At 47.6% G+C, this 20,791-nt stretch overlaps 1 protein-coding gene across 1 annotated transcript in view; it reads right to left on the bottom strand.

Annotated features, from left to right (window-relative positions):
* Window positions 1–20,535, bottom strand: part of TTLL10 (tubulin tyrosine ligase like 10) — a 118,177-nt gene extending 97,642 nt beyond the window's left edge. Inside the window, 1 exon segment of the mRNA XM_032232196.1 lies at window positions 20,039–20,535. The gene's annotated coding sequence lies outside the window, so the exon portion shown is untranslated.
* Between the last annotated feature and the right edge of the window lie 256 nt (window positions 20,536–20,791).

Below are 20,791 nucleotides of genomic sequence, written 5' to 3' on the forward strand. Positions count from 1 at the left end.
CGCAAAAGGCAGCAAACGTCGCTTGCAACGGGCAGCAAATCCACTGCCCTCTGGTTTTAATTTTAAGAGTACGCTGGCACAACTGAACCCCAACTTTAGAGTCAATGTTGGCACCTCTTTGAAAATCATCTGCTCTTTTTCCTTCTCTCTCGGGCCGTTGTATTGTGTACCAAAAAAAATCCAAGCTGTTTCTAAATTCTTTGGTTGTGCTATTTGGAAGGGGGAGGGAGGGAGGACTGATTTCAGAATTTGACACTGAAACACAGAATAACAGAGTTGGAAGGGACCTTGGAGGTCTTCTAGTCCAACCCCCAGCTTAGGCAGGAAACGCTACATCACTTCAGACAAAGGGTTATCGAATCTCTTCTTAAAAACTTCTAGTATTGAAGCACAAACACACTTATTTCTTTCCTTTTTCCTCTGCATTGGGAAGTCTGGGATGCCTAGGAATCTTTATTTTCCATGCTTGACATCCGCAACTCTTTTCAATTCCCCCCACCCCAAGTTTCTATTCTCAGCTTCTCCCGCCTGCTGTTTGAAACAAACAGGCTGTTGATAAGTGCCAGGGACCTTATTTGACATCCGCATTTATATACCGTGTGTTTGCTGGGCGTAAAGCGTGAGGAACATATAACAAAGGGGAAATCGTCCTCGCGTGTCGTGGTGGGAGAACTGGGAGCTGTTCAGCCATCCCGTCCATCATGAAAAGGCAACGCTGATTCCAAATCAGGGTTGCGTTTTAATGATGCATCCAACTTCCTTTCTTTCTCCCCCCCCTCCCAACGCAAAACAATCTTTGGAATTGAAACCAATGGAGGATTGTTTGTTTTTTTCCTTCCCAGGGCCGAGTTCAGCTTCTGGCACTCCCTCCCTCCGCGCAGCCGGGCCCCTGTTTCATCATTTCTTTCCATAATTTGTTTTTCTCCTCTGCTGTTCCCCAAAGAGGCAGCCCCTTAGGAACGAAATGTTTTCGGCTAACCTCCGCGAAGGCCTCTTGCCAATTTGCTTCGCTGGGTAGTCCTTTCCCCCTGGAGCCTACGCTCGCACACACCTGTCTGCTTGTGAAATTCAAAATAAAACAAAAATAAAAGTGGAAATCTCTCTCTCTCTCTCTCTCCGCTCCCCGCCCCCCCAAACACCCCGGCCTGGCTCTGTCGCCTTTTGCTCAGCTAGTCGGATCGATAGGTTGCAAACGTCGCAAAAGCACAGGCTTCGGGCTTCAGGACACCGCAACAAAGTTGTGTTTCGCTCAACAGGGGATTTTCGAAGACGCCGCAATGGGCTGAGACTCATGCGCAGTGCTTAGAAACCACAGTGGAAGGGTTCTGGCCATGCCGCAGACAAACAAACCATGTTTAGCTTAGCGGAAGCGCACATCATATGGCCTTGGAAAGCAAAGATAACTGTTTGTCTTCAAAACTGCCTTGGAAACGTGCCGGTGGTTGAAACTTGAGAGATCTTTAAACAGAGATCGGCAGGCCAGCTTTCCTTGGCCAAGGCAGGTAGTCCTCGACTTGAAAACCGTTTGTTTAGTGACCGTTTGAAGTTACGATGACATTGAAGCTGCGACTCTTGCAGTATCCCCACAGTCACCGGATCCAAATTTGGATGCTTGGCAACTGGCATGTATTTATGATGGTTGCGGCGTCTGGGAGGGGGTGGGGCGAGTGTCATGTGATCCTCCTTCTGACAAGCAAAGCCAATGGGGAAGCCAGATTCACTTAACGACCGTGTGACTGACTTAACAACTGCAGTGAGTTGCTTAGCAGCCGGGGGCAAGAAAGCTTGTCAAATGGGGCAAAACTCACTTAACGGCCGTCGTCGCTTCCCAACAGAAAAGAAATGAAAGGTTCAACGACGGTCGTAAGACGAGGACTGCCTGCATCAGAAGAGCTCTTGTCAAAGATTCTTCTGAAGGCGGGTGGCGTTCAGCTTCCAAGACAGACCAAACGCCATCACTCTGCTAAACAAATAATTCCTTCTCCACTGTCAAACTATTCATCTTCTCAGGGTTCTTATCCCCCACCTCCTCCCACTTATGACTGCAGGACTGTAACTTTGTGGCTTGTATCCTTACCATTTATATTGATATTGATTGTTTCCTGATTGCTTATTTCTACCCTGTGACTATCATTAAGTGTTGTACCTTATGATTCTTGGCGAATGTATCTTGTCTTTTTATGTACACTGAGAGCCACCAAAGACAAATTCCTTGTGTGTTCAATCACACTAGGCCAATAAAGAATTCTATACAATACAATATACAATACAATAGCAGAGTTGGAAGGGACCTTGGTGGTCTTCTAGTCCAACCCCCTGCCTAGGCAGGAAACCCTATACCACTTCAGACAAATGGCTATCCAACATCTTCTTAAAGATTTCCAGTTTTGGGGCATTCACAACCTCTGGAGGCAAGTTGTTCCACTGATTAATTGTTCTAACTGTCAGGAAATTTCTCCTCAGTTCTAAGTTGCTTCTCTCCTTGATTAGTTTCCATCCATTGTTTCTTGTTCTACACTCAGGTGCTTTGGAGAACAGCTTGACTGCCTCTTCTTTGGGGCAGCCCCTGAGATATTGGAAGACTGCTATCGTGTCTCCCCTAGTCCTTCTATTCATCAAACTAGACATATCCAGTTCATGCAACCGTTCTTCATATATTTTAGTCTCCAGAATAGAATAGAATAGAATAGAATAGAATAGAATAGAATAGAATAGACCGGGAACAGTACTGGTTACAATCCACAATTTTTCAGGGCTACTTTGATGCTCGGGTCCACAATGGAGGAGCCAGGATGATGGGGAAATGATTAGCTAAGCAAAAGCAGAGATGGGATCAGGGTCCTATTATTTCCTTGGAAACTAGATATTGCTACTATCAGCCCGCCCTTCATATTATATTTATTTGTAAGGAACTGCTGTCATACACATCCACCCACGTCAAAATGCGATTTTTCAGAACACAACGAAATAAAGCTGAATCTGGTCATTTCTCGTCTAGGGCAGGAATGGGGAACCTTTTCAGCACCGAATGCCCAGACTGGAATGCTTGTGCACGTGAGCGCATGTACACCGGAAACCCGAAGACCAGCTGGCCATGCATACCTGCTTTTGGGGTGTTTTCAGGCCATTTTTTGGGGGGTGAAAAACAGCCTGAAAATGGCCTAGAAAAGGCCCCCAAATGGCACAGAAAATGGTCTGTTTTGGGGGGCATTTTCAGGCGCCTGTGAGGACCAGAAACCAGAAGAGCAGCTGGCAGCAGCGCTCATACACACAGAGAGGGCTCTGCCTGCCACCGCGGGCACGTGTGCCACAGGTTCGCCATCATGGGTCTAGGGCATCACCAAGGACAGAATAACAGAGCTGGAAGGGACCTTGGAGGTCTTCTAGTCCAGCCCGCTGCTCAAGCAAGAGAAGCTATAATATTTCAGATAAGTGACTGTCTAGACCAGTGGTTCCCAAGCTTTTTTTGTCCATGCCCCCATAAGCATCTCTAAAATCTGGATGTTCTCTCCCCCCCCCATGACGTATAATTCTTACTTTACTCAAAAAGTGAACGCCACTCACATGGAGGAAGTCTAAAAGGCCCTTAACCTGGTTTAAACAAGGTTCAAACTGCCCCCATTAAAAATCAAATTGCCGCCCTGTGGGGCTTTGGGCCCCAGTTGAGAACCACTGGTCCAGACTCTTCTTAAAAACCTCCAGTGATAGAGGGCCCACCACATCTGGAGGCCAGCTGTTCCACTGGTTAGTTGTCCTCCCTGTTAGGAAGTTTCTCCTTAGTTTCACGTTGCATCCTTCCTTGATGAAGTTTCCATCCATTGTTTCTTGTCTGGCCTTCGGGCGCTTTGGAAAATGAATGACAAATATCCTGGGAGAAAGCAGAGGCGAGGAACTTGCCTTGAGTCAACTTGGTTTGGGAATAACTATCTTTTTTTCCCCATCATGGGACCACCTGGGACATTTTCCTTCTAAAGAAATGCAGGTTGGCAAAAACTGTCCTGGGAAAACAGAGAGGTTTCCCCCCCCCCTTTCTCTTTGAACTAGAAGTGGCTGGACTGAGAGTTAATTCCTTACCAGGGCCCGGAAGAATTTTCTCACCCACCCAAACCTTGGTGCATGATTAACTTCCCACCCTGTTGATATTATCTTCCCATCTCACAGTTCTGCAGGCAGCTCTCCTTAACTGCAGTTTTGAAACTGCTATCCCACATATATTTTTTTTCCAAAGCAGCAGGGAGACACGGAGAAGATAAAATCATCGTTATAGGAATAATCACTCTCAACCTTCCCAAATGTGGTATAAGCGAAGAAGCCCTGACAAGATGGTAGAAAACCAGTTAACCATTTATGGGGGTTTTCTCCAAATCAAACCACAGGCTGCTTAGAAGGCAACACACCGCTTGAAAAAGAAAGCTGCAAAGAAAAGAGTAAACTTGGGTAGATGCGGCAATAACCAGAGAGGACCGTATCATGCAAAAGCAAACTATGGATTTTGCAGGGAAAAAAACCCATCATGCTGGTCTAAGGTTAAAGGTGACAACGTTCCTGAGATAATTCCAATGGTTCTTGAACTGGAATTGCCAAAGAATACCAGTAATTCTTTTTATTTATTATTTTATCCTGTGTTCCTCTTTGAGGAACATACAAGGATTAAAATCACCTCCATCCCTTTTCCCCATTCTGTGTTTTTCTGCTTCCTCCTTTCACCTGGTGAATAGGAACCAACTCCCTGCCCTTAACCTGTGGTGTGTCTGTGTCTGAGGACTCTAATCCCGCTCACCTCCATTTCCCCTTTCCTTTTTCCTATGTGCCGTCGGCCAGAGAGTGTCGGCTAGCGACCCCCAGGGGGAGAGCCTTCTCTGTGGGAGTGCCTTCCCTCTGGAATGAGCTGCCCACAGAGCTTCGTATAATCCCCGACCTACGGTCCTTCCGACGGGTCCTAAAAAGTTGGCTTTTCCAGCAAGCCGGCCTGGCCTGAACATAATAAAATAAATTGATTTAATTGTTAATTTTAATCTAATTTTTAAATTTTTATTGTTAATATTAATTGGGTTTGTTTTTGGATACTTTATTTAATTTCCTCTTTAACTTTTGTAATATGTGTTTTTTTAATGTTGTACGCAGCCCTGAGTCCTTTGGGAGAAGGGCGGCATCTAAATCCAATAAACAGAAATAGAACAGAACAGCACAGTGCTAGGAGGGAAGAACGAGGCGACCCAGGTGGTCAGGGAGACAGCTCAGCTTCCAGACTACACATCCTATCTGAGCCAGCCGCATCAAAAGCTATGCCTAGGAAGGGCCCAGCTCGTAGAATGACCTCTCAAATATCTCTGAATTAAGCAGGAAGAGACCTCTGGTTTATCTCCTTTGAAAAGAAGAAAAGAAGAGAGGGGAGGGGAGGAAAGGGGAGAAGAGAAGAGATAAAAATAAAAGATCTTAACAGAAAGAAGAAAAGAATGTTGGAAGACAGAAGAGTCCTAGCAGATAAAAAGAAAAGATCTTAACAGAAAAAAGAAAAGAAAGTTGAAAGAGAGGAGAGGAAGGGAGGGGAGGGCAGAGAAGGGGAGAAGAGTCCTAGCAGATAAAAAGATCTTAACAGAAAAAAGAAAAGTTGGAAGGGAGAAGAAAAGAGAAGAGTCCTAGCAGATAAAAGAAAAGATCTTAATAGAAAAAAGAAAAGAAAGTTGGAAGGGAGAAAAGGTCCTAGCAGGTAAAGAAAAAATATCGCCAACACGTTGAGCTGAACTTGGGGGAGATTCTTGGGGCTCCCCATTCATTGAGTGCAACCTGAACCCTCCAGGTGCTTAACGTATTTTTTTTAAACTACACACAGGCCCATCGCGGGCAAAGCGTTTGGCTCGGGGCTTCCGGGCTCCTTTTAACTGCTCTCTACCCCACTTGGAGAGACAGTGAAGGGCAGGGGGGGCAAGCAGAGACGAATACGTGGGGGTCAACCAGTGCCTTTCACTGGTACAGATCGACCTTTTCCCTTTCTGCTCCCCCCCCCACCCCCCAAATAAAGGCAGATCAGTTTACTGTTTGAACAGGGATGATTCACCTCCAGGAGGACAAAACCAAGGGAAAAAGGCCCAAGGCTTCCTGCATTTGGTTAACTCCTTGCCTCCTGCCTGGGGAGGGGATGGCTAGGAATCCAACCCAGTGAAAGGTGATTTATGCTCCTGCCTTTACCTGAACCCAGGCCCACAGAGGACCCACAGACTGAGCCCACAGGAACTACAGCCAAAGGACCATATATAGAGGCGCCCACAGCTTCCAAAAAGTCAAAGCAGGTGCCACGATGGTGCGTTGAAAGCTCTTCCAGTTTTTTTTAAAATGCGTGGCACACACGCCATGCGCTGTAGGAAATTAGGACCTGCCCCTCTCCTAGAGGAATGAAATATCCTAGGAAATACTGAAAAGGCAGAATATTATATTTCCCTGGATAAGAAATGGAGAGAAACGTGTTTTTAGGCAGGAAACAGACTCACTCTTAATAGCCGCCATCTTTGTCAATGGGCCATTAAAAGGCCCGAGTCGATCTATTCTACATAACAAAGATCTCCCCCCTCCAGCTCCAGGGTGATGGGATTAAGGCAGGATAGGATTAGCCCTTTACCCATCCCACCACAGAGCACCTGGGAAGAAGCAATGCTCAACCCAACTTGGACTCAAAGCACAACCTAGAGAGTTGCCCCTGCATGTTCGGTCCCCTGGGAGTCTGACAACCAATCAGAATACAAGATCAAGATCAAAGGCCAGAGAGGGCATAAAACCAGGGACTTTCAGCATCTCTCCTTTCTTCTTCACCCAACATCTGGAAGCATCCCCCTTTTCTGTTCAGGGGCTCAAGCTATGTGATCCTGTCCACCATTAAACCATCTTTCCAAGCAGCCTCCATGTTTCCCGGTGTCTTTTCCCCCACTTGAAACTGAAGGACATTTCTCCCAACAGTGCATACAAAAAAAAAAAAACACCACAACACACAAATTGTGTGTAAATTGTACCGTTGTGGCTGCCCTGTTGATTTTTTTAACCCGCTGGGGACTCTAACATCACCATTGCAAGTTTCCCCTCCCAAATCCCATTGGCTCGAGATGTCCATTTCTTCTCTGGCCCCCTTAAAGCAGCTCAGCGTTTCTGTTTGAAGGCTCATTTTGGATTGGAATAAATGAGATTTTCAGCTCTTTAGATATCGTTTAGGGGGTCTTCAAAATGCGGGGGGAGAGAGAGCACCCCTATTTCCCCGAAGCTCAAAAATATACCCCTCCCCTAAACATTTCAATCCCAAGGGAGCTTTGGCACAGGGCTGGGCAAAGAGGAAGGGAAGCTAAAAAGTTTCGCTCCGCAGAAAGAAAAGAAAAGGGGAGAAAAAAAAGCCACTTTCTTCCTGGTTTATTCGCTGGGTGCGGCCCACTATTGTTTTTTGTGGGGAGGAAATATAAAAAGGCTGGATTAGACAGGATCGATCGAGCCCGGATTCCTGCCTACACCCCCCCCCCCGCCCCCCGGCAGGCCCTAAGCAAAACAGGCCGTTTGCCAAATCTCAGATTGGGATCAAGAGCCCTCCTAACCCCCCCCCCCCGCTCAGATTTTCACAGCAGGGCTGTCTGCGCACCTTTGTCTCCGGACTTTTCCCTTCAAGGAGGAGGCCGTGGGAAAAAAGGAGCTTTGGTGTCCAAATCACAGGTAGTCCTCGACTTACAACCACAACCAGGATATCCGAATCTCCATGGCGAAGCAAGGAGGTGGTTCAAAGTGAGCTGTGCCTGATTTTTTTTAACAATCTTTTCGCCACTGTCATTACATGAACCACGCTGTCATTAAGCGAATGTGGATCCCTCCCCCCCATTGAGTTTGCTTGACAGCTGGGAAAGTCACAAATGGTGGCTGTGTGACACCTGTCCCCACCCCGGGTCATCGTAAATATGTGCCAAGCACCCCAATTTGGACCTTGGGAATGCTGCAATGGTTAGATACAGATTAATAGTAGAGTTGGAAGGGACCTTATAGGTCATCTAGTCCAACCCCCCACCCAAACAGGAGACCGTAGACTATTCCCGACAAATGGCAGTCCAGTCTCTTCTTGAAAGCTTACAGTTGTTGAGTGTGTGAGTTGTAAGTAGCGATCCCGTTTCGGGGGGGGGGGGGGGAATGAGACGGAAGAGTTGGTCATCCTTGCTGCTTCGGGGCGGGGGGGGGGAGGCAACCCAAGATTGCTCTTGGCTCCTCCTGATGTGGGAAGGATTGCAAGGTAGAGTAGTAGAAACGCTGGGGGGAGTGAGGGAGGCACAATGGATAAGGGCAACTTGAGGAATTTTTCTTTTTTCTTTTTATGGGACGGTGCAGGTGGTCCTCGACCTATCACAGTTCATCTGAAAGTATGACGGCCCTGGAAAAAAGTGACCTAGGACTGTTTTTTTCCACACTTACGACCGTTGCAGCATCCCCAGCGGCTCAAAATCAGGCGACTGGCTCACATTTTATAACCGTCGCAAGTGTTCTGGGAGTCACGGGGTCATCTTCTGACCAGCCAAACTGGATTCGCTTAACAAGCGGGTGGCAAGGAAAGTCGTAAAATGGGGTGGTCACTTTTGGCGACTGTGCTGCCGGGAGGGGGGGGAGAGAAAGGGGGAAGGGAGACGTGAACTAGCCAGACGAGGCACCCTGATTTATGGCAGGTTGGTGGCAGGAGCCCCCCAGGAAATCGGGATACCCCAAAGGTCACCTTGGAGCAAAGGACCAGAAAGGAGAAAATAAGAGCCATACAGGAAGTCAGTCCAGTTTTCCTTCCAATCATCTCTGCAGGGTTGGGTTGTTTTGGGGGGGGGGGGGTTGCCTCTGGCCTGCCCCACGGCCTCGAAGGAGGAAGGGGGAAGCTCCCTCTTGTGCAAGAGCCAGAAAATTAGGCAACAAAATTCAGAGAGCGGCTAGTGGCTTCCGCGGGGGAATCTGGGCTGTTTTGAAGACAGGAAGAAAGGGAAGACGACAGGCCGGTATGGGCAGAAAACAAATATTTGGACTTTGGTGTCAAAATATATCATTTGTTTCCAACAACAAAAGGCCTGCTGGAGCCTCGGATAGGGCCTGCGGCTGTCAAGAAAAGCCAAATAAAAGGGTTTCCCCCCCCCAACAGGGGTTAGGTATCATAGGATGGGGTGGAAAAGGCCAGTGATGTACCCAGATCACGTCCCTTCCTGCGCCTCTCCTTCCTGACTAATCTATTTCCTACCCTGTTTCTCCGAAAATAAGACTTCCCCGGATAATAAGCCCAATCGTTTTGAGCACATGCGCTAAAATAAGCCCCCCCCCCAAATAAGCCCTCCCCGAAAATATTGCAACACAGCAGTAGCCATGAGGTGACCATGCACGCCGCCTCCTGCAGCTCAAAAATAATAAGTCCTCTCCGAAAATAAGCGCTTATTTCGGAGGTCAAATAAAAATAAGACCCTGTCTTATTTTCGGGGAAACACGGTATGTTTAGGTGAGTTTTAGGAAATGGTTTAGAGGACTGGTTCTCAATCTTGGCATCTTTAAAGAAGGGTGGACTTCAACTCCCAGAATTCCCCAGTCAGCCATGCTGGCTTTTTTCCCAACCTCCCTGATGCTGGCTGAAGAATTCTGGGAATTGAAGTTCACACGTCTGAAAGTCACCAAGGTTGAAAAACACTAATTTAGGGGAGTGTTACTCAACCTGGGCAGCTTTAAGATGCGTGGACTTCAAAGCAGTGGTGAAATGCAATTTTTTTACTACCGGTTCTGTGGGCGTGGCGTGGTGGGCGTGGCAGGGGAAGGATAGTGCAAAATCCCCATTCCCTCCTCACTCCTATTTGCCGTTTCTCCAAACTACTCAAAATTTCCGCTACCGGTTCTCCAGAACTGGTCAGAACCTGCTGAATTTCACCCCTGCTTCAAAGTCACGAAGCAGGGAGGGCTGCCTGGGAAATTCTGGGTGTTGGAAGTCCACCCATCTTAAAATGGCCAACGATAAGAAACGCTGGCAGAGGGAATTTGAAAAAAATAAATAAAAATAAAATAAAAAAAGAACACTTCAGCCTTTTCCTCTTTCCAAGGCAGGCTAGATTAAAAGTTAAAAGACGGAATTCTTGCATTTCTCCTGAATTGGATTTTGGCACAAGCTGCAACCTCAAATGCCTGTAAGTTGAATCTCTCTTTCTCTCCCTCTCCCTCCCTCCCTCCCTCCCTCCGTGTGTGTGTGTGTGTGTGTGTGTGTGTGTGTTCCAGCATAACTCTGGAACGCCTTGAGCAATTTCAACCAAATTTGGTACATGGATGACTTACTCTCTGGAACCAAATACTGTGGGGGTAAGATACCCCTAAACACCCCTCGGGGGGGGTGTTCTGTTAAGGTACAACCTGTTGTGCCTTAAAATGACTTCTACTGTACTGCCTTAAAATGGTTTCTACTGTACAGCGCAGTGGAGTTGCCATGGTAACAGCTTCACAGTACTCCACAAGGGAGCTCCCTCTGGTAAGGGGGAAAATCCAACATTAGAAATTACGTTTAGTCCAGTCCGGATATTTCCCCCTATAAATAAATACCCAGGCAATACCCAGATTATTGGATAGTTAATAATAAAAATATAGCGCTCTAGAACCTAAAAATCTGGACACAATAGGAACGAATAAAAACTCAGCTGGTCGATTCCCCCCCCCCCAAAAAAAAAGTTGCTTGACTTGGAACAAAATCCGTGTTCCCACAATTTTTTTTAACGATCCTTGAATCCTTGGGAAGGATCCCAAGGTCAAAAGTCCCCAAAGCCACCAGCCGCTATCTAGTAGAAGACGGTATGTAAACAGTCGTAATAATTTAACAGCTCTTGAAATCTCCGCCTCTGAGCTCCACGCTTAGGGCCTTTTCGGGTTTTTTTTTTCTCAAGAAAATCACCATCATCGTTATCTCAACAGCACAGAAGTTGGACAGGGCACCATCTGGCAATCGGGGAGCCCAGTTTGCGTCATCTCACTGGAGTAATGAAGTCACCGACCTCCCTCCCTTTTCAGGAAAGTCTGCAGGAGTTATCCCGAAGGGGTTAATGAAGCAATGGACAGAATTCAAATCCAAGAAGGGGTGTGTGTGCTTTTTGGCTCTCTTCAGGGCGAGTCTGTGAGTTTGTTGGGCTTGGGAGGGTTGCCAGGTGGCGAGATAAAGGAGAGATCAGAAGAGGGAGGGGCTGTTTCTAACTTACAAATTGCTAGGCATTAAAATAAATAATTTTTTAAAAAAAGAGTCAAGACGATGTAGAGCCAAGGTGGCGCAGTGGTTAAATGCAGCACTGCAGGCTACTGCTAGATCAGCAGGTCAGCGGTTCAAATCTCACCGGCTCAGGGTTGACTCAGCCTTCCATCCTTCCGAGGTGGGTAAAATGAGGACCCAGATTGTTGGGGGCAATATGCTGACTCTCTGTAAACCGCTTAGAGAGGCCTGAAAGGCCTATGAAGCGGTATATAAGTCTACTGCTATTGCTATTGCTATTGCATTCTCACAGCCAAACAGCTCAGCAGGTGAAGAGGGGAAATCCTTGCCTAGGAGTCTAAGTGCATTTGATACTTCCTAAAAACTTATAAGCCTGCCTTCCCAAGCTAACCCTTCAGCAGCGCTTCACCAGAATGGATTGTTGTTGTTGTTGTTAGTTGTGAAGTCGTGTCTGACCCATCGCAACCCTATGGACAACGTTCCTCCAGGCCTTCCTGTCATCTCCCATCCGTCCATTGAAGCTCACACCCACTGCTTGGGCGACTCCATCCAGCCACCTCCTTCTCTGCCGTCCCCTTCTTCTTCTTTTGCCCTCCATCTTTCCCAGCATGAGGCTCTTCTCCAGGGAGTCCTTCTTGCTTCTCATTAGGTGGCCAAAGTATTGGAGTTTCCTCTTCAGGATTTAGGACCTTCTAAAGAGCAGCCAGGGTTGATCTCCTCTAGGACTGACCGGTTGGATGGCCTTGCAGTTCAAGGGACTCAATGCAGGAGTCTTCTTCTCCAGCACCCGAGTTCAAAGGCCTCCATTCTTTAGCGCTCAGCCTTCCTTATGGTCCAACTTTCACAGCCATCCATTGCAGCTGGGAAAACCATTACCTTGACTAAACATACTTGTGTTGGCAGGGTGGCTGCCAGAATGGATGCCTTTGAATAAAATGGGCTATGAGGTTTGTAACCCAAACCTGCTCACCTCATCAATGCTGGGAACTGGGAAAACACGACGTTACCTAGCTGGGTAAGGAAACGTCTGTAAGAAAACAACCAAGCTCAGAGAGCGCCGTGGACCCCTCATTTCAACCCCGAGCTACAAATATTTTCCTTTATATAGTAAAAATATTTTAGTTGGAAAAGGCACCGCCGGATTTAATAGAATAAGAGTCATGGTGGTGCAGCGGTTAGATTGTAGTACTGCGGGCTCCTTCTGCTGCTTTACAATTTGGCAGTTCAGATCTCACCAGGCTGAAGGTTGACTCAGCTTTCCATCCCATCTGAGGTGGGTAAAATGAGGACCCAGATTGTGGGGGGCAAGAAGCTGACTCTGTAAACCACAGAGAGGGCTGTAAAGCACTGTGAAGCGGTATATAAGTCTAAGGGCTATTGCTATAAGAGTTGGAAGGGAGCAGTCACACAGACCCAACCATGCCAAGAGCCTCCTAATGCAATATTTCAGAAGACAGCTAAACAAGGCTGAATCTGGTCGTTTCTTGTCTAGCAGATCACCAGGACAGAATAAAAGTGGAAAGGGACCTTGCAGATCTTCCAGTCCAACCCCTGAACAAGCAGGAGACCCTATGCCATGTCAAACAACTGGCTGTCCAGCCTCTTCTTCAACTGACAGGGATGGAGCACCTACAACATCTGGTGGCAAGCTGGTTAATCGTTCTCACCGTCAGGAAATTTCTCCTTAATTCCAGGTTGCTTCTCTTCCCTGGTAAGTTTCCGTCCCTTACATCTTGCCCTGCCTTGAAGTCAAGGACAAGAGAACGGATTGACCCCCACTTCTTTTCCCGCAGACTAACATGGCTGGCCTCCATTTTACGACCTTTCTTGCAACCGTTGCTAAGCGAATGGTTGCATTGGTTGAGTTAGTAACCGAGTCGTTAAGTGAATCGGGCTTCCCCCTTGATTTTATATGTCAGACGGGTCCTCAAATCCTTCCAAATTGTGGGATATGTTTGGAGACAGCTAGCCTGATTTACAGGTAATCCTCGATTTACAACCATTTGTTTAGCGACAGTAGGAAGTCACAATGGCATGGAAAAAAAGTAACTTATAGCTAGTCCAACCTTACAACCTTACACACACTGACAAACTTGACACACTTATAATGTTACAAGACACTTACAACCTTACACCCTTACAACTGGAGGCTTTCAAGAAGAGACTGGGCTGCCATTTGTCAGAAATAGTGTAGGGTCTCCTGCTTGGGCGGAGGGTTGGACTAGATGACCTGCAAGGTCCTTTCCAACTCTGTTATTCTGTATCAGCTCATTGCAAGGTGCAAGAAGATTTGGCCAGCCGGCCCCTTCTCCTTGCAGAGGGATCTGGCCTCGAGAACAGGACTGGATCCCAGGTAAGATGGATGCTACCGGCCAGTCAAATCCCATTGGCTCCAAGAGGAAGGAGGGAGGCCTGCTATGGACCAGGATTGCTCTGGGCACGGTGCCCATTGAGTGTAGGAAGGCAAAGGCTTTAATTAAAGGGGATCTTCCAGTTTTGCTTCATTCTTACTCCCACCCCAAAAAGCCGATAAGGCAGCCTGGCTGGGTCAGGTTAACGACGGCTAGTCCCCAAAAAAGAAAAGAAATTTAGATTTGGAAAGAAAACAAGGCTTTGAAGCCGGGCCGTAAATCACCAGATCTAATGAGGCTGGAGGTCAAATGAGCTTTCTTTTGTTTTGAATTCGGTCGGTGCCAGGTTTGGAAGACATCCATGCCAAGCTAGACACCCCCCCCATGGTGATTTTAACCCCCCCCCCCAATCTTCCCATCTTTGGTTGAAAATAAGAGGGAGCATGTACTTATTTATTTGTTTAGTTTGTCAAACATGTGCGAGATAACAGGGAGAAGCATAGACATGGACATGAACACGGGACATGGGTACGAATAAATGGGTAGGCAACTGGCTGGGAATACAGACCCATAAAATGGGAATTGAGACCTGTAAAATGGGGATACAGACCCATAAAATGGGAATACATTCCCAGACCCATTAAATGGCCGCTCAGCAGGGCTTAATAGAGGGATAGGATCAAGATCATGTGAAGTTCTACTACCCCTTTGACAAACCCTTAGTACGGCCTTAGTACGGCCCCATTTGAAATACTGCATCCAATTCAGGTCACCACAATACAAAAAAGATGTTGGAAAGAGTGCAGAGAAGAGCAGCAAAGAGGATTAGGGGACTGGGGGCTAAAGCATAGGAAGAACGGTTGCAGGAACTGGGTATGTCTAGTTGAATGAACAGAAGGACTAGGGGAGACATGATAGCAATCTTCCAATATCTCAGGGGTTGCCACAAAGGAGAGGGAGTCAAACTATTCTCCAAGGCACCAGAGGGTAGAACAAGAAGCAATGGGTGGAAACTAATCAAGGAGAGAAGCAACCTAGAACTAAGGAGAAATGTCCTGTTAGAACAAGTAACCAGTGGCACAGCTGGCCTCCAGAAGCTGTGGGTGCTCCATCGCGGGAGGCTTTCAAAAAGAGATTGGACAACCACTTGTCTGAAATGGAATAAAGTCTCCCGCTCGAGCAGGAAGTTGGATTAGAAGACCTCCAAAGTCCCTTCTAACTATTGTTCTACCTTCCATGAGTTTTAAAATGTTGGTGGTACCTTATACTAGAAGGTCAGGTAAGTGATCTGAGGGGGTCTTATGTGCAGACCAGGAATGGTCTATTCTCTGAGAGGTGTGAGATTTTCAAGTCTGGTATTAATTATGGGAAAACCACACACACACACACACACACACACAAACAAACATATATATGTTGTATTTGTGCTGATAAATAAATAAAGGGAACACAAATACAACAAATGTAACAAAGGCAACAGTAAAAATATTGGGTTTCTGTCGTGATGGACTCTTGTGACGAGCTGATAGACAGATAATGGAAGCAGTTAGCTTCCTCCCATAATTGGGGCATAGCAGGGGTTGTGACACAATATATATATATATATATATATATATATATATATATATATATATATATATATATATATATATATATATATATATATATATAGGAGGAAGCTCCCAATAAGGAGGAGGACCTGTGGCTTAATGGTTAAGACATCTGCCTTATATATATATATATATATATATATATATATATATATATATATATATATATATATATATATATATATATATATATATATATATATGATAGATAGATAGATAGATAGATAGATAGATAGATAGATGATAGATGATAGATGATAGATGATAGATGATAGATGATAGATGATAGATATAGATACCGTGTTTCCCTGAAACTACGACATGTCCTGATAATATGGCCATGCCATATTTTTCGGGTGGGCAAAAATATACACCCTCCCCCGAAAATAAGCCCCCTTGGCAACCCCCCCTCCAGCCAGGCAGAGCGCCACTCACCATCCTAGCAATATCCCAAAGGTGCCAAGCCGCAGGAGCTGGAGGGGGCAAAGGCGTTCACATTGCTTGCTGCCTTCAGGATACCGCTAGGTTGGTGAGTGGCACTGTGCCCAGCTGGAGCAGGGGGTTGCCGGGTGCCCCCCCTTTCCAGCCGGGCAGAACGCCACTCACCGACCCAGTAATATCCCAAAGGCGCTAAGCCGCGTGGTGCTCTGCCCAGCTGGAAAGGGAGGTTGCGTGAGCACCTGTTCCGCCCCAGCTCGCGTGCCTCCCAGCTTCACATTGTCCTGGCCCAGATCTCCCTGCAGGGCCCAGGCGCTGCCACCGCCACCGCACTCTGAGCATAACCGGCTTCCAAACTCCGGAGATCCGGAGAAAGGGGGATCGCCGGGCGGCTGCTCATGAGCGTGGTCACCTCATGGCTGCTGTGTTGCGCTGCTGCGACAGCGCAACACAGTCGTTTTACTCCTGAGGCTGTGTCTGGCTCTTCAGGCGCCCGCTCACAAGAGAGCAGCCACCCGGCAACCCCAAACCAATAAGCCCCCCCCCGATAATAAGGCCCAAGCAACTTTGGGGGGGGGTGTCAAAAGAAAATAAGACCCTATCTTATTTTCGGGAAAACATGGTATTTTCAAGCTCCCATCTGGGCAGCCCAGCTAAACCTGGAAAATACAGAGGAGGCAAAAGAAGAAAGGGTAAAGGAGAGGAAGTAAGGGAGGGGTGGTAAGAGTAGGAGAGAAGGTAAGAAGGAGAAGAAGAGAGGAGTGGGGGGGGGAGAGGGAGGGGAAGAAGAAAAGAGGAAGGAGAGGATGGAAGAAGAAGGTAAAGAAGGGAGGTTGGGAAGAAAGAAGGAAGGAGTAGGGTTGTTGCAAAATGAGATGGACGTACGGGGTGGAAAGAAACGACCCCGATTATGCTTTTTATACGTTTAAACAGATTGTGATAAATGCTAGAAGGCAACAGATAAATATTAAGAGTATTCAGGAGAATGTATATTTGTGAATGTATAGGGAAAGAAAAAAATAAAACTTTCTACAAAGAAAAAAGAAAAGAAAATGCATCTGGTGGCTCAAAGCCAGTTTCTCACATTCAAAATTCCCCTTTTCTGGGCAAGGACCAGCTGGCTTTTTTAAGAGTTGGTGGGGAGATATGGGATGGGATGGGAGATGCATGGAGCATGAAGCCGTTTCCTCCCTTTTTCGATACCATGTTTCCCCGAAAATAAGACAGAGTCTTATTTTCTTTTGACCCCCAAAATAAACGCTTGGCTTATTTTCGGGGAGGTCTTATTATTTTTGAGGTCCTCAATTGCTGCTGTGTTGCAATATTTCTGGGGAGGGCTTATTTTGGGGGGAGGGCTTATCTTAGCGCATGCACTCAAAAGCCTGATTTGGCTTATTATCCAGGGAGGTCTTGTTTTCAGGGAAACAGGGTAGGATGGGCGAAGTTCTAAGAGTCTGTTAAATGAACCTTTTCTTTTGGGGCCTGAGGGTAGGAGGAGGAGAGCACCAAAGTGAGAATTTGTGTTTTGCAATCCTGAATTGGAAACTGCCATCCTAATTTTGAACAAAATTTGCTGGAAGATATATATTCTTTAATATCTTACAACCCAGGGCACTTCCTAGCTCGGTGGACTCTAACTCCCAGTATGCTCAGCATCACTTTGGAACTCTGGGAGTTGAAGTCCAGAGGTCTGAAGGGCGTCCTAGTTGCAGAATGCTTTGGTGGGGACGTTAGGAGATGGCTGGGAGGCCTGGCGATTCAGCATAGCCAACATTGCTGGTTTGTTTTAGATCCAAGATTCCCGTCTTTTGGGGAACCATAGCTTTCCCCTTTCCAGAAAGACCAGCTGTGGGTTGGGGAAGAGAAAAAGGGCATTCCTTACCTGTGGAAAGAGAAACGGACAAAGTGGCAATTGCAGTCGACTCCTGTTACGGCCAGGTGGGCATTTTTAAGTGCCGACCACCTGAGGATCGAATGCCATGGATGGAGACTGGGGCTGTGCGGGGAGGAAGTAGCCAAATCTCCTTCTGTTGATGGAAAGGAAGGCGAGTGGGAGGGAAACAGGGTGGGACTTCCAGGTGAGAAGCGGCGTGCATCAACCTGGCTACCACACCTGGCAGGAACCGGAGACAGGTGTTGGGTTTCAAACCGACACTCCGTCTGGGAGCTGCGACGCGCTGGCTCCTCATTGGCTGCTTGGGGTGGGCTGGGGGGAGGAGGGGGCCGCAGGTGTTTTGAACCGGGCCAGATGCGAAGAGGGTTTTTGTTAACCCCCTAAAGGCCAGGGCTTCCCCGCCAGGCTTTCCCCTCGGTAAGGGGAAAGGTTATCGGCAGGAATAGGAAAAGCAACCGGCCTTAAACTGTTAGCACCCCCGGTGTTCTAATACCACAGCGATGCGATTATGGTCACAATTAGGAGATAAATAAGGCCAGCGTGCACCTATCTGTAGCTGGAAATGTCCTTAGAACATAAAAATTAGACGCAACAATGCCCTTAAAACACAACAATAGTTTCCAAACAAAAATACGTCGGCTTGCCTGCATTTTTAAGCCGAGAGTGGTTTACTCAAACAGTTTATTCTCATGAATGGGATGCTTCCCTGCCCCAAAGCCAGCCTTCCTCTGAACCGAATTGCTCCAGAGGTATTTGGATTCCAACACCCATCACCCACCTCTGAAACACAGGGGGTGAGAAGAGAAGGGGGTCAAAAAGAGGTGGAGGAGGAGCGGGGCAAGGTCTTTGGTCCCACTCACTGGCCCTCGTTCCTCCTGCCCTGGGCTTCAGCCAACGCCTCCCTGGCGTTCGTCCCAGCCATTCTGAATGACCAATAGCAATACCCCTTAGACTTATATACCGCTTCACGGTGCTTTACAGCCCTCTCTAAGCGGTTTGCAGAGTCAGCCCTATTGCCCCCCACAATCTGGGTCCTCGTTTGACCCACCTCGGAAGGAGGGAAGGCTGAGTCGACCTTGAGCCTGGTTAGACTCGCACTGCCAAACTGTCGGCAGCCGGTGGTCAGCAGAAGTAGCCCGCAGTACTGCACTCTAACCACTGCGCCAAGGCAGGTCATTAATGAGGGCGGGGGAAGGGGATTATAGGAAGGCTTTGGCCTTCGCACCAACAGCCTGGGGAGGTAGGCCAGGGATGCCAGACCCAGGCCCGTCTGGCTGAAAGACACAAGAAGCAGGAAAGCGGAGTCCCTGAGCAAAGTCTACATTCCTCTTGTGCCCAAATTTAGATCCTAAACCTCACAGAGGCGGATAGCTTAGTGGTGGGGGGGGGAGCATAGGGGGCAGGATAAGCATTCCCTCTCCTTTTTGCTTGAAAGTGCTTTGTCTGCTTTAATTCAGCATTGCCTTTCGTCACTTCTATAAAACCCGCTAAGGATAAAAAGGAGCCCAAATGTTTTGTTAGGTTTGGACCCGATGCACCTTCACTGCAGAACAGCAGGCAAGGGACTGGGGAGGGGGGGACGGACGGGACGAGAGGGACATCCTTTCCCATCTTTGCAACAACCCTTCCAGGTTGGCTAGGCTAGGCCAAGTTCTCCCTCGCTCAAAGTCGCTGAAATCTGTTTGCCCCTCCTGTGCTTTTGAGGGTATGGTATGGGAGGGGGGGGTGTCCTACTCTCCAAACCCAGCCAGGAAAGAAAGCCAAATTCTTTGACATTTAATAAGCATTCAGAACGTTAAGGCCGTACAATCAGGAAGCCTCCATCCACTAGGCCAGACTGCACTCCTCCTCTTCTGCAAAGCAATGAACCCCACCGTCTCCATCTTCCCAATCTCCACTCCATCTGCTCTTCCTTCTTTGACCCGCTCGGGCACTTAACCTATCCCAAATATATTGATTCATTCCTTTCCTTCCTTCTCCCAACTCAAACCCAAATCACGGGTCCCCAACCTTTCGGACCACTCAATTCATGATTTTAAATCCCGCGGAGGACTCATGTGATATTTTTAAAAAGAAAAAGAGTAGTTAGCGCAATATTTTAAAAAAGGCAAACAGTTTTTCTGCAGACCACCAAATGGACCCCCAGTTGGTGACCACTGAACCAAAAGATGCTGGGCAGCTTAGAATTCCACAACAATTAAAAACAATTAAGACGTCCACAAAAAACATCCAGAAAATGAATACAAACAAACCACCGGGATAATTAATCAACTGACAGTCAAGCCAAGATATTTACGGGGGGATCCCCTGGACCAGGGGTTTGGCCCGACCGTAACCCCAACGGGAAAGGTGAAACCACCTCTATTCCGTTTCCAGCATCGATGACCAGCCGTTTGAGTGGCTGTATCCTAAGTAATGGACACAACATGGTGCCACTTGTGGGAGTCCAATTCAGGCCCATTTCAAGACCTGGTGGTCTTCAGTGCATTCTTTGGTCTCTGCAAAAAGACCCCGAGGGAGGGTCTCCTACCTTGCCCGCCCTACCCAGGAAGAATTGTCGCGATCCACCATCCGCGCTTGCCAACGTTGCCGGCCCATTCTCTGCCACTGGACAGCTCCTGTTTTATATTCGGCAAAAAGTTCTCCAAGGGGGGGAAAAAAGGCCCCGAAAGCCGTTAACATTCATTGCCAGGTGATTTGTGACGGACGGAAGGTGGGGCGTGGGGGGGGGGGGGGGGAAATGGAATTCCTGGGAATTTTTCTCCGTTTGGCTGGCCTCGGGAATCCAGCGTTCCTCCGTTCCCAGGTCAAACTCTGCAAGCCCTCGTCCAGTTTTCTCAACGTTTCGGGGAAGGGAAAACAATGCAAAATTCTTTTGCGAAGGGCAGCCAGGCTTAAAAAAAACCAATCAATCCGCTACTTACTTGGCCTTTGAAGTGAAGGCAACGGACAGGAGGAGGAAAGGAAACCAGCCATGGGATGGTTTAATGATTTGCATCTTTTAAAAGTGTTCCCCCCTCCCTTCTAGTTAACACCAAATATTCATCACCCTAAGGGAGCATCTGACAAAATAAAATGGGGGGGGGAGGGGAAGTGGGTTATAATTGGGGCGGGGGGGGGGGAGAAAGGTAGAAGACGAACTTCCCAGCGCAATCTAGAAGAAGAGAAATTATTATTCCAAAGAACTGCATAGCGTCTTATCTCGGTTTTTGGCGAAGGAACAGAACGGGCGGTGAAAATCTTTGCCTGGTACTGGCCCCGCAGGCCAGGAATCTCGCCTTGA

The sequence above is a fragment of the Thamnophis elegans genome, chromosome 15 (genome assembly GCF_009769535.1).
Source record: "Thamnophis elegans isolate rThaEle1 chromosome 15, rThaEle1.pri, whole genome shotgun sequence".
Lineage (NCBI taxonomy): Eukaryota > Metazoa > Chordata > Lepidosauria > Squamata > Colubridae > Thamnophis > Thamnophis elegans.